Raw genomic sequence first — 14,117 nt, forward strand, 5'->3', positions numbered from 1 at the left:
CAATTTATGACAAAGGGGCCAAGAAAATACAGTGGGGAAAGGACAAGCTCTTTAGTAAACGGTGTTGGGAAAATTGGACAGTCGCAGGCAAAAAAATGAAACTGGGTCAGTGTCCTATACCACACACACCCCAATGCAAAATGGATTAGAAACATGAATGTAATCATAAAACTACCTTAAAAAACAAAAACAAACAAACAAAAAATACTTAGGGGTAAGGACCGTGCCATCAGTATTTGCAGTGACTGTTTTGGATTTGACACCCAAAAGCAAACGCAACAAAAGTAAAAAATAAACAAGCGGGACAATATCAGATTGAGAGAGTCTCCACAGTAAGGGAAACCATCAAAAACATGAAAAGGCAACCTCCAAAACAGAAGAAAATATGCTCGTCAGATGAGGGGGTAATATCCAAAACATAGAAAGAACTCCTACAACTTGATAGGAAAAGAACAAACAACGGGATTTTTGTAAACCTGGTTTTTAAAAATGGGCAGAGGGTCTGAATACATATTTTTCCAAAGAAGACCTACAAAATGGCCAACAGGTATGTAAGGAGGGGGTCGGTATCACTAATCATCAGTGAAGGGCACATCTAAGCCACGGGATGGACTCTCACACCTGCAAGTGGGGTTGGTATCAAAAAGAAAAGAAACAGGGGCACCTGGGTGGCTCAGTGGGTTAAGCCTCTGCCTTCGGCTCAGGTCATGATCCCAGGGTCCTGGGATCGAGCCCCGCATCGGGCTCTCTGCTCAGCGGTGAGCCTGCTTCCTCTTCTCTCTGCCTGCCTCTCTGCCTACTTGTGATCTCTCTCTCTCTCTCTGTCAAATTAAAAAAAAAAAAAAAGAAAGAAAAGAAAAGAAACAAGTGTTTGCAGGGATGTGGAGAAAAGGAATCCTGTGCCCTGCCGGTGGGAATGTAAACGGATGCAGCCACTATGGAAAAGAATACAGAGGTTCCTCAAATTAAAAATAGAACTACCCTATGTTCCAGCAATTCTACTTCCGAGCATTTATCTGAAGGAAACAAAGTCACTCTCTTGAAAAGATACATACACCTGATGTTAATTCACAGCAGCATTATTTACAGCAGGCAAGACATGAAACAATCGAAATGTCCATCGACAGGCGGATGGGTAGAAAGATGGGATACACACACACACACAATGGATTACTCAGCCATTAAACAATAGAGAGATCTTGGGGCCCCTGAATGGCTCAGTTAAGGGCTGACTCTTGGTTTCCTTTCAGGTCATGATCTTATGGGTCATGGGATCAAGTTCTGCATTGGGCTCTGTGCTCAGCAGGGAGTCCACTTGAGATTCTGTCTCTCCTCCCTCTGCTCCTCCTTTCTCTCTCTTGCTCTCAGGACAAAAAATAAAGAAATCTTGCCATTTGCAACAACATGGATGGACCTTGAGGGAATTAAGTGAAATAAGTCAGAGAAAGCCAAATACTGTATGATCTCATTGATATGTGGAATCTAAAACAACAAAAACCAAATTCACAGATACAGAGAACAGATTGGTGGTTGGCAGAGGCAGGAAGGGTAGTGAAATGAGTGAAGATGGTCAAAAGGTATAAACTTCCAGTGAGGGGGCGCCTGGGTGGCTCAGTGGGTTAAAGCCTCGGTCTTCGGCTCAGGTCATGATCCCAGGGTCCTGGGATCGAGCCCCGAATTGGGCTGTCTGCTCAGCAGGGAGCCTGCTTTCTCCTCTCTCTCTGCCTGCCTCTCTGCCTACTTGTGATCTCTGTCAAATAAATAAATAAAATCTTTAAAAAAAAAAAAACTTCCAGTGAGAAGATAAACAAATCCTGGGGATCTAATATACGGCATGGTGACTATAGTTAACAATACTATTGTCATTTGAAAGTTGCCAAGATAATACATCTTTAAAGTTCTCATCATGGGGCACCTGGGTGGCCCAGTCATTAAGCTTCAGCTCAGATCATGATTTTAGGGTCCTGGGATTGAGCCCTGAGTTGGGCTCCCTACTCAGCAGGGAGTCTGCTTCTCCCTCTGCCTGTCTCTCTGTCTCTCATGAATAAAATCTTTATAAAAAAGTTCTCATCACAAGAAAAAAACATGTGGCTATGTGAGGGGATGGATGTTAGCTTATTGTGAGAATCTTAAATCATCAATACAAACACACATCAAATCATGGTATTATACACCAGGTCATGGCAATTGTATCAATAAGAAATGTAAAATTATCAATAAATAATAACCCTTAAATTCATACTTCTCAAAAAGAAATATTATTTAAAAAAACAAAAGAAAACTTTCTCAGTGTACTGAGAGCATAAGACATGCCACCCTATTCATTCTGTGCCCTGTCAGGACCATGAAGATTCTGGTCACCAGTTTCAATGAGGGGGTATCTCTAAGCAGCTCCAGCGCCTTACAATTCAACCCAGTTCTGATGCCATCTACACATAGATATTATCAGACCCCACAGGTTAAGTCCACCAAGACCCCCCTCCCCCCATACCAATTCCAAATTCAGATTATCAGCTGTGCTTCTGACTGACCAGCTTGAGACTGGAGGTCCCCAACACCTGCTCCCTGGCTTTAACTAATTTGCTAAAGCCAGCTCCCAGAAACATTTGCTTACTAGATTACTGGCTTATTAGAAAAAGATAGAAATCAAGAACAGAGAGATGGAAGGGCTGCAGCCATGGGGCAAGGAACGGTGAGAGGTAGGGAGCTTCCATGCTTCTCAGAACCTGCTACTTTGGCCAAGTCTCCGTGTGTTCACCTCCGAACCTCACTGGGTTTTTAATGGAAGCTTCATTACCTGGGCACGATTGATTACCTCATTAGACACTGGTGACTAAACTCAATCACCAGCCCCTCTCACTGGAGGGAGGGGCGGGGAGAGGTGGGGTGGGGGCGGGGGAGACTGGATGTTCCAACCCATCTAATCAGGTGGTTGGTTCCACTGGCAAGCAGTCCTGTCCTTAGGTGTTTTTAAAACACACACACACACACACACACACACACCCCTACCTCATTAACATAACAAAAGACATCTTTTCATGCTCTCAACACAGAAAATTCCAGGGTTTTAGGAGCTCCATGTCAGGAATGGGTCAGAAACCAAATCTCTAATACATTACAATATCACAACCACCACATACTTGTTGCAGACCAACATTTCCACAAGGTCGTGGGCAGTGCAGACTTCTCCATTTAATCTGTATCTTCTCAGAACATTAGGGTTCTGATAAACCCAATGCGTGTATCAGGGACCCACAAAACAGAGGCTGCCCCAGGGGTCTGGCCCTATCCCAAATTTAAGTCAGCCTGCGCTTAACAGAAAACACCTACCCAAGAAACGTAATACCAATCACAGTCCTCCAGCTCCAAGGGAGCGGGCTCTCCTTACCCTAGAAAACACAATTTCCTAGCCAGTCAGGCCTTGTTTCTGAAGAATATGGACTTTGAGTCAGGAGACTATGGATTTGAACTTGACTCTGCATTCACCCTGGGCCAGTTATTAAACCCTCCTCAACCTTGCTCTTTACTGATTCAACAGCAATAATAAAAATAATACCAACTTCAGAAGACTGTGATGAGGAAAAAAAAAAGGGATACCTTGTAAACTCTTAACTCTCAGGACAAATTATAGTTATATTCTATTTACCGTAACTGCGGAATTAGGTTTAAAAGAAAGGACCTTCAGCTCGGTCAGCATTTCCCATCCAAAGGCTTCAGAAGCCACCAGCCAAGGGGGAGGGAGGGTGACATCGGATTCCAGGTCAACCCGGAGAAGGCTCTTAGCAAGGCCCCCCTCCTCAGCTCTTGCTGTTTCGGTCCCCAGACACCTCGGCACTCAGTAGCTTTCCACTTACTGGGAAAGGGATGAGGAAAGGAGAACCAAGTAGGTTTATGTTTTGTGTTTCCCACCGCAATCTCAGAGACAAAAGATGAAAAGTCCAGAATTTCTCCTCGCCCCTCTCTGCACATCCCCAAATGAAAGCCTGTACACTCAAGAACAGAGGAGACTCGAGTCTCCTTCACGCCTTCTTCACGTGACAGAGAGAAGGAGACCAAGGGTTAATCAGGGGCACTCGCAAACCGGTGCCTTATTTCTGAGAAAAAGCCAAGACCGATTCAGTGTGGGACCCGATAGCTCTCTATTCAGAGCAGCTGGAGAGCTGCACAGGAGGAGAGAAAGGGTCTTTGTGAACCACAGGACAAAGCAGGCTCAAGGCTCCACTCCTTTCTCAGCTGACAGTCCTCTGAGGGGCATCAGGCCAGTCCTGCACTTCCTGGATGACTTGGAGCCGCACATAGGCCTCCACATGACTCCAGGGCCGGCCAGACAGATGCATGGCCCCACTAGGGAAGTCCAGAGGTCCTGGGGGTGACTGGACCTCAGCTCTCGAGAGGGCTGTGGAGGCACGTTGGAAACACTGTGTCTGGAACCTTATGAGCTTGACTGCTCAGGAATGCATGGTTCGGGTAACTTTCTGGTTGGACTTACAGGAAGGTCTGCTGGGGATAGGGCAGGAATGTCGTAACACTTCTGGATCACCTTGGAAAAATACCATTCATTTGCCAGCCCGGCACTGCAATTCCAGGAAGCAGCTGCGGGTGAATCAGCACCTCCTCTTTCCCCGTGGCTTTAAGGAAGCACATTGAGGGCCTCACCCACCTCCTCTGGGGTGGCGAGAGACACCCACCAGCCACACACAGGCTCTTCCCACAGGGTCTGAAGGGGGGCTCCTGGTAGCTCCCCACCCGTGGGGCTGGAGAAATAGGGAGGAGAGGAAAGATCTCAAAGCCCCAGATTCTTCTTAGGTCTTCTGGAAATATTTTCAGTCTTTTGAAACAGAAAATCCATTCAAAGTTTTAGTTTTGGTTTTTTTTTCTGGAGTTCACAGCAACAATAAAGGAGGCATAAGTCTCTACGTTCTGAGCCTCAGTGTGAAGGCAGCCACAAGCTCATAGCAGGGGCCTTTGGGGTGGTTCTCCATGGCTCACCTAGGCAGCTGGGGGCAGTGGGGCATTGGGGGGAAGGGGAGGAGCTGCAGCTCCAGCTGCTCTCCCCCCACCCCGAGCCCTCCCAGCACCTCTGCTCCAGGTGCAGGGCTCCTTCTCTCAGCCCCGGCATGGAATGACCTCTGGCCCTCCCCCTGCTGTCACTAGAACAGCCTTGGGCGCCTGGACAGAACACCTGTGGCTTGTTTTTCCCGAGGCCAACGTGAGCCAATCGAACAGCTAACAGATTTGGAGAGGAGGATCGCCTCTGGGGTGTCACACCCACTTGAAAACTCTTTTTTCCTGCGTTCCTGGCTCTCTTCTGTGCTGTTACATTCAAACACATTTATGACCCACATTCAGACCCGAGGACTATGAAAGCAAGTCCGCATTCACTGATGATTCAGGAGAACTTGAAAGATGAGCTGAGTCAATGTGAGCTGTGGTTTCCAGCTCCTCCACCCATCCTATTGTAATGAGCACCCCCCGCCCCGCCCCGCCCCGCCCCGCCCCGCCCCGCCCCAACTTACCTTTCTCTGAGCACCGTGCTCTTCCAGAGCTCCTCTGCCGCATGGAAGCAGCCGGGGAGAAGTGGGTGAGTTGGCCACACCCACCCCCGTGACTCTGTATCCTCAGGGCTTCTGGGACAGGAGCCCTGGGGCTTCATGGGCTTCACAGGGGGCAGGCAGCTGTGCAGCCTCGGGGCAGGGAGGTGGAGATAAGGGGTGTTGGAAGAGGAGCCACTTTGGTCTTTTTCACCCACCAGCTCTAAGGATGTTAAGTGGAGATTTTGGCCTCACCTGTGGACCAGAGAGGGAAGGTGGGGGAGGGCTTTAAAGAACACCATGAAGACTTCTACACAAGCCTGAGGTCAGGGTGGGTGCGGAAAAGGAAAACCTCCCAGGGACCAGCACTTCGGGTTCATTGCTTGCCCTCATAAACCATGTCATCCCCTACCTCTTTTCTCCTTCCTTCCTTCAGTTTCCAGTCTTTCCTTCTCCGTTGCTTTTTGGTTGTTTATCATCTAGCCCAGTGGTTCTCATCAGCCACACCTGGACACTTGTTAGAAATGCCAATTCTCTGACCCTACCCTGGACCCACTGAATCAGATGCCCTGGGAGTGGGGCTGGCAATTGCGTTTTAACTAGCCCTCCAGGTGATTGATTCTGGGCATATTCGAATTTGAGAACCCCGCTCTTGCCTTAGCAGAAGTGGAAAGATCCAGGAGGCAGTCCCGAAATAATCAGGACCTAGGTTCTCGTTGGGTGGTCCTAGCCAATCGCACACCTGGCCGACTCTTTGATTCTTGCACGGTAGTGTAGATGGGAAGAAGCAGGTCTCTGAGTCTGGATCTGGCAGGGGTCTGCTTCATTATTTCTTCCTTTCCTACTGACTCCCTGCCCAGCCCCCATGGCAACCCTGGGTTTCTTTTTGTCCTTGGGTACTGCAGTGTCTGGAGAGAAAGAGAAACCTAGTGGAGAACTGCGATTGGAAAGGCATAGGCTCCAACAGAAATGGGGCTATGCTTGCAGTGTGTGCTCCCACTGGGTAGGGAGCTTGAGGATGTGTGTGGGCTTGTGAATAATGGGCTTGCCGATCCCTTTTTGTCATTCATCACATTCACCATTTGAAACCGGTCAGTGTGAACATCCCTAGGTCTTGACCATGACAATCAAGGTGGTCCTGAAAAGGAGTCTTTGTGTCAACAAGCTGGTTTCCTGCTTCCTAACTGGACAATGTATGTAATTTAGGTTGAGGAAGAGGCACTGTCCGTTCCGGGCAGGCCCAGCCCTCCCCAACATCCCAATACATTCTACTCTGCCCTTCCTTTTACCCCCCAGTGCTACCCCTCCTCCTCCTTTGAAGGCACGTGAGCATGTCCCAGGTTTACAGCTCATTGGACTGAGCTTGACCCTGTCTTCCTTTCTGGTGATTTCCGACTTTCTTAAGACCAGGAGCCAAACTCCAGATCTGTTCTCCCCATCAACTGTGCAGAGGAGCAGCTTTTAGAGAAATTCCTCCAAAGAGCAGTGGTTCTAATGGTTCAACAGAGTTACTTGGAGGAGAGTTTAAATAATATGGCTCCATGGAAACTACTCCCTAAAGATTCCAATTTAGTCAGTCTGGTGATGTTTAATCAGCTATACAATTTTTTTAAGATGTATTTTAGAGAGAGTGTGTGTGTGCGGGGATGGGAGGTGGGGCTGCGGCCAGGGGCAGAGGGAGAAAGAGAGAATCTCGAGCAGACTCCCTACTGAGTGCAGAGCCCAACACAGGGCCTCGATCTCACGACGCTGAGATCATGACCTGAGCCAGTATCAAAAGTCCGATGCTCAAGCAACTGAGCCACCCAGGGCCCCCCCAGTCTGCTGTATTTTTGAAAACTTTCCAGATGACTTTGAGGCACCACTGGATAAATTCTAAGCTCTTCTAGATGGGGAAACATGTGAATCTTTCTTTCTGCATTCCCCAGTGATTAGCACAATGCCTGATGTATAGCAACGTCTTATAACGGAGACCAGTAAATAAATGATTGAAAACAGGGTGATGGATTGGGAGCGCTGTCAACCTGGCGACTTACCTAAAGGTCAAGAAGGGCCAGTGGGACACAGAAGGCCAAACCAGTCACAACGGGGATAAAGGGTGGAAAAAAACAGGGAGGGGGTGAAGAACATTTGAGCCCCACATGGGAGGACATGGCCCCTGCCCTTGAAAAGGCTGCTAGGCCCCAGTACTGGGACTTACAGGAGTTCTGCCTCCAGGGCCACCTAGGAAATCAAATCTGATGGGTCATTTGTTAAAAACCCTCCAAGGCAAAACAAACAACACAACCCAACCCACAAAACCGCCTCCAAAGCCCTACGTTGTCAGGATCCTCTTTCTTTGGCTCAGGAGTCCCTTTCTGGCTCTTCCCCAACTCCTCGTTCGCTACTCACTCCCATCTCTTTACACCCACAGCCACCCTGCCTTCTTTCAAGCCTTACCCCTTGCATGGTTCTCCCTGCCGGCAGGCAATGCTGGTTGCCCCCAGCCCTCCGTTTCCTCTAGCAACCCCCAACGCATCCATCCAATCACAGCTTTAAAACATTACATTCTCTTCCCCTAGAAGACTGTCAGCTCCCCGGAGAGTGGAGGCTGCCTGCTGCCTCCAAAGCCTAGCCAGCAGATGCTCCAGTATTTGTTCAATGAAGGAAAGCCGGGAGGAGAAACCACCAGCAGACACTCAGGATTGCTCGCATTGCTGCGAAACTGGATTCCTCAGACACCAACCAGCTCATTGATTTGGACCTAGGGAGGACCTGGGCTCAGGGGTGGGCGGCGTGTTGAGAAGAAAAGCAAGTGAAGGTGGGAGATTCCAAAGCAGACCAGAGAGAAGCCAGAGGGTTCTGCCCAAGCCTGACTGCGGTCAAAGGCCGTGGGAGACCGTCTTCTGTGGTCACACTCGGCCAAAACAGGTGGTCAAGCCGGCTCCGAGCTAAGAAACCGCGGTGGCCACACAGGCATGACGCGGGGGCTGCAGGTGGGAACAGGCTCCCTGGGCACGGGGGCAGGGCGCGCCTGCCTGCGCTCCGACAAGGTCAGGTGCACAGCACAGGCGGGCAGGCTCCGCCAGGTCTGTGCTGGAGGCAGCTGATTCGCCTGCTTGACGCGTGGATGCCTTGATTTGGTCTGACAAGTGGAGGCTGCTGTGAGAAGCGGCCTGGATTTTTGACATTCGGCAAGCTAGAAATAACCAGCTGGGCTCCTGGCGGTGTGGCCGCAAATTTCTTGCCCTTCCCAGGCGACGACGGCCTGATTGAAGGGGGCTTTTTGCTAAATGCAGACCAGTGTTGTGTGTGCCAAGTCTGGGTTCTAGTCCAGGCTTATCTTCTAACCCCGTGATTTAGCGGAGTCGCTTGAACTGACTGTAGTTCCGCTTTCCTTCTGTAAAATGAGGCTGCCGGTAGCTGACCCCCTTTCGCCTCTGCTAGAAAATGATTCTAAGTGGCTGTCCTGTCCCTCCAAATCCCATAACCTGAGCTTGATGTCTGCAGCTTCTAGAAGACTTGGACTCTAAATATTCACTCTGGGAGGGGGATCTAGATGATCCTGCTTGAAAAGGTGACAATTAACCTTTTGTAAATCATGGCCCTACGAGAATCCGTTGAAATCTATGGCTTTTCACCCTAGAAAAATTTACACAGCGACCGCACGTTGCTTACAACTGTGGGGAGTTGCTAATTTAAACCACATATCCCAGGCTTGACATCTCCAACCTATTCCAACTCCTCCTCATACCAGGAAACTGGCCTAAAGCAAGCCCTCAGGGGGCTTTGCCCCACCTTCTACTCTCCATTCACCTGAGTAGCACTTTTTCCTTACTTTCTCTGTTCAACCATCCTCCTCACCCTCCCTCACACTTGGGCACTCTCAAGAAGGAAATTGTCCTATAAATATTTATAAAAGGCGTGGGATGCCCAGTAGCAGAGAAAGTGAAAAATAATATCCCCCAGTCTGCAAAGTACGGCCCATGCTTCTCTCCCAGCTTCCTCCTCATCTTTCCCATAAGCCTGAGGGTTGGAGGGAGTACCGCTGAGTGGGAGCTGAGGCTGCCACAGCAAAGTACTCGTCACCGCCTTCAGAACCAGCACCACCATCAACACTATCATATAAAACTTCCTATTCCAACATCAACTGGCAGCCACCTGTCTGGCGGCAGAAAGAGCCAAAAATGTTTTGCATAGTGGCTTGCCTGCCTCAAGTGTCTTGTTACAGATTGGTTTCTTGTACAATGGGGCGCTACCGGGAGGGGCTTTTTAAATTTAACTGCGAGAAATAGCTCTAACGATGGATGATTCAGGAGGCTAGTAATTGGGTCTCACTCCTACCATACTGTTTTGATAAAATGACATAGCCCAGGTGAGGGTAGGAAGGCAATAAATAAATGTGCCTGGGATCAGTCGCATCCACATCAACAAGGTGTTTGGTAGAAATGCAGGCTCTGTCCCAGACCAGAGTGAAAGGAAATCTGCATTTTATTTTATTCTATTCTACTCTATTCTATTTTAAAGATTTTAAAGACAGAGACACCGTGAGAGAGGGAACAGAAGCAGGGGGAGTGGGAGAGGGAGAAGCAGGCTTCCCACCTAGCAGGAAGCCCATCGCAGGGCTCCACCCCAGGACCCTGAGATCATGACCCGAGCTGAAGGCAGACACTTAAGAACTGAATCACCCAGGTGCCCCAGAAGATCTGCATTTTAAAGTCAGGAGGATCCGCACACATCTTAAAGTTTGAGAGACCTAACCCAAAGTCTGCCGATTGTGGTCATTAGTAGAGTCCCAGTCATCTCTTTCTCCTACCCGGGAAACCCACAACAGACAAAGTTCCCCGTGCTCTGTCTGCAGGACATGCTGGCTACGCCCCCACAGAGGACCCACCTTCTTCCCACCACTAGAGAGACCTCATTCGCTTGCTTGCACAGTTGCCCACCTTGGGCTACTTCTTTTTCATTATTTTATTTTCTGGGAAAACAGAGGTCTTCTATCTGGAGATGAAAATGACAAGGGACCACTTCCTAAACAAAATCGAATTTGGCTTTAGCTTTAATAGGAGTTCTGACCTCAGTGCTGCTGGAACCAGTTCTGAGGTCTAACTACGAAATATGATAGGGAGAATGGAGAAGGATCACCCCAGAGGGTGTGTATGCACAGTCTAGCACTATTCCGTTGGCCTTCGATAATGAAGGTGCAGAAACCATGGGAGGAAAGAGCAGAGAGTTGGACAGACTTCCAGAATGGGACAGACAGGGGAAAGATGGAAGTGCAGAAAACTCCTCTGGGGCAGACAGTCTTGAGGGACACCAGCTGAGACAAGGGCCTGATCTCCCAGATTGCCCCTCCCTGCCTATTCTCTAGAGATACTGGGGGCTTGTGGCTTAAAAAAAGAGAGTTGCTTGGCCAGTTTATAGCAAATGTAATGTGGGCACTTCACTGCTGTCCTGGCTTTTAAAGAGGTCAGAAGCAGACCAGCTTCAATGTGTCAGCTCCGCTGTATGCAGCCTTAGAAAGACATCCTTGATCTTTTATTGCCCTGCGTTCGCTCCAAGCTGCAAACTCTCCCTAGGGAAATGGCTCACCTTAAAAGAGATGCCATTGCAGCAGATGTTTTAGCTTCACTTCCAATCTCTTGACTCTGCATGGAAAGTAATTGCTGTTGTGGTATGCCTTGTGCTTTTCTTCTCACCTCTGCCTAGGTGAACAGAAGCTAAGTGGACACAGCTGCTTAAAATTTGCTGGAACTTCAATGTTTCCTTAGAGAATGATTCAGACAAACAGGAAAGATAACGAACAGTAAGCAAAAGTGCGCAGTCCAAGTTATAAAAATTTTTTGTTCTTTTGGCGGGGGGGGGCCTGATTCAGCTGGTGGAACAAAGTGATTATTACTTGGGACCCTGGATTAGTGAGGGAATCAGAGAGGCACTGGCACTACATCACATTCTATCATTTGGTAGAGAAGCAGAACGAAGTTTCACCGTCATCATCTCACTGCCGGGCAGTCTATTATAGATGCCACGAAGGGAGTTATTTTCCCCCAAATGGTTGAATAGAGGCATCCCACCTGATGACAGCGTGAGCACAGACTCTTGGTGGTCCCAGCAGCCTGGTTACTGTGGATCTAGTTACCCACAGTTTGGCTTACGTGGGCAATTCATTTTTTTCCCTCAAAGCTCAAACTCACCTCCACCAGGAAGACTTCCTGAATGCCCGAAGCTCATAGGGATCTCATCCTTAATGCAAAGGTCACTGCACAGGAGCAGGGTCAACCATCACACTCCTGTTTCTGTGTCACCTTGGATTTATTCTTGAATAATTCTGTTCCTGTCTGTCTACTTAGAAACATCAGTAGCCGTCTATGTTCCTCATCTCCTGCTATCTCCTGAGCTCCTACTGTATACAGTCTGTGCTTGATCAATGTCAGTTGGGTTTAGTGGACAGTAATCTCTAGGTGGCAGGTCCATCTGAGACCCAGGGCCTCACAAGCAGACTGAGAAAGGGCTAGGACTATTGACTCAGGGACATTCTTGGCTCTGTATGAATGCTTTGTTTTAAACCATCTTTCTCTGGGATTTTGCCCTCAGTGCATTGAAAACACATAACTCCACATCAGCATATTTTAACGTATCTGCTTTATTGGATCCCACAGTCAGGCCAGAGTGCCCCACACAGCCTCCCTCACAGCCTCCCTCACTTCACCCTGTGCACTCCCCAGAGACGGGGCAGGTGGTGGAAGGTGTTCAGGCTGGGTCTCTGCTTAAGGCAAGTAAACAAGGAAGTTTGGGATTTCATCTCTTCTCAAATTCCCCCAGTGTTCTCAACAACCAAAACAAAAGAATGGATTTGTTTTATTCACAGGTATTAGCGTCCCTCCAAAAGCAGGTGTTGGGCTAGCTGGAGTGTCAGAGGCCGTTGCCCAATAAGGCCCACAGGTGTGGATCATGGCAGTGTTCTCAATTTCTAGAATAAGTTTGCTGTCTTCCACTTAACATCACCTTCATCCTAGTGAGATTGCTGGATCTTGTATCTGGTATGTGCCATGCACTTGGTAGGCATCACAGATACCATGGCAAATAATACTGCTTAAAATCTGGTGGGAGAGTCTGGAAGGAATCTGATAAGTAAACAGGTAAGTACACAATTACCAACCATGATAAAAGCCCTAAAGGAAAAGAATAAGAGGGTCTACAAGAACTCTAGGTTTTATCTGATGGAATAGGAGAAGATTGGAGGAGGGCTTCTTAGAGGAAGTGATATTTGAGCTGAGCACTGAAAGAGAAACAGATATTTAAAAAGGCAAGAGGGGCAATGGAGTGCTCAAGCTAGGGCTTTGGTCACCAGAGGAAATGCAGTAGTGTCCTTGAGGCTAGATGAAAGGGAAGAAGGCAAGCAGGGATCGGGAGAGGCAGGGAAGGGCTGGATCACTCAGGGATGTGTCAACTGTATTGTGGAGTTCGGCTTTTATTTCAGAACAGTAGAAAGCCATTTTAAGCAAGGGATGAGAGCATTAAAGTTTCCAGAAGATTGCTCTGGTGAGACAATGGTGAGCAAAAAGTCCATTTCTCCAAAGTCTTCCAAGTGTTCCATGTGTAGTCTGATGAACCGTACACCTCTGCTTCTAGACGTCTGAGCTAACATGGGTTATGCCTTCCCAGGCCCACGAGAAAGCCCTCAGGGCTTGTGGAAGGGTATGGGAGCCCTTGTTGGAAGGTGTGGGAGCCCTTGTTGGAAGGTGTGGGAGTCTTGGTAAAACTCACAGCTAAGGCATTCAAATCTGGGCTGCTTTATTTCCATCGGCTTTTTGCCTCCACTCCCAAGAAATAAATCCTTAAAATTACAACCCTTGGGTCCCCATGCCCAGGCAGGCTTACTTCTGTCCGATCACAGTAATCACGGCTTTGACTATGAATTACCAATCCCAAATTAAATGATTAGCCCAAGGTCAATGGATTAGTCAGCTGCCACACCAAGGACAGCTTTCCAGTTCCCCATACACAAGGGAGGATGAGCTCCCCAGAGTTGTCAGGGGGCTTTGGACGTTGGGCCCTGAGAAAGAGACAGAAGGAATTTGTCTTCCCCCAAACACTTGAGTTTGTTCTTTGGTATTCATATTTACTGTAAGGTTCTGAAGTTCCCAGGATGCCTTCTGGGATGACCAGAAACTCTTCTTAGAGTAGGAAGCGATTCCTTATATGAAAAGCCTTTGTAACCAAGTTTGGTTCTGCCTGAGCCATGACCATCCTTCCTGGTTGATGCTAGCTTTCTTGCGGGCTGTCCCACCTTGCCGTTTCCTGAAGCCGCAGGTACAACTGAAGCAGGAATGCCTGCGTTGCCGGAAAGACATCTTAATTCTCAACAGGTTGGGATCTGAGAAGGAATAGCTTGCTCACTAGATTTGCTTTACAAAATTTGCACTGCTGGCGTCTTGCGTCTGGGCCTTTCCCTGGCCCTCGTTGCACAAATGAACCCAGGGTTACTCATCCTTCTGCATTTTAAAGGAATTCCAGGAGTGCTCAGACAAGCTGCAGAGAAACCTGTGTTATTTCAGGACTTCTGAGTATGGATATCTCAGGCCCTAGTAATGCCAGTGAAATTAG

At 48.5% G+C, this 14,117-nt stretch overlaps 1 protein-coding gene across 1 annotated transcript in view; it reads left to right on the plus strand.

Moving 5' to 3' along the window:
• PRKCH (protein kinase C eta) overlaps positions 1 to 1,529 on the plus strand; it is a 249,476-nt gene extending 247,947 nt beyond the window's left edge. Inside the window, exon 16 of the transcript XR_007128580.1 lies at positions 1,518 to 1,529. The gene's annotated coding sequence lies outside the window, so the exon portion shown is untranslated. The remainder of the gene's footprint in view (positions 1 to 1,517) is intronic.
• Positions 1,530 to 14,117: the final 12,588 nt, after the last annotated feature.

The sequence above is a fragment of the Lutra lutra genome, chromosome 7 (genome assembly GCF_902655055.1).
Source record: "Lutra lutra chromosome 7, mLutLut1.2, whole genome shotgun sequence".
In the NCBI taxonomy this organism is placed as follows: domain Eukaryota; kingdom Metazoa; phylum Chordata; class Mammalia; order Carnivora; family Mustelidae; genus Lutra; species Lutra lutra.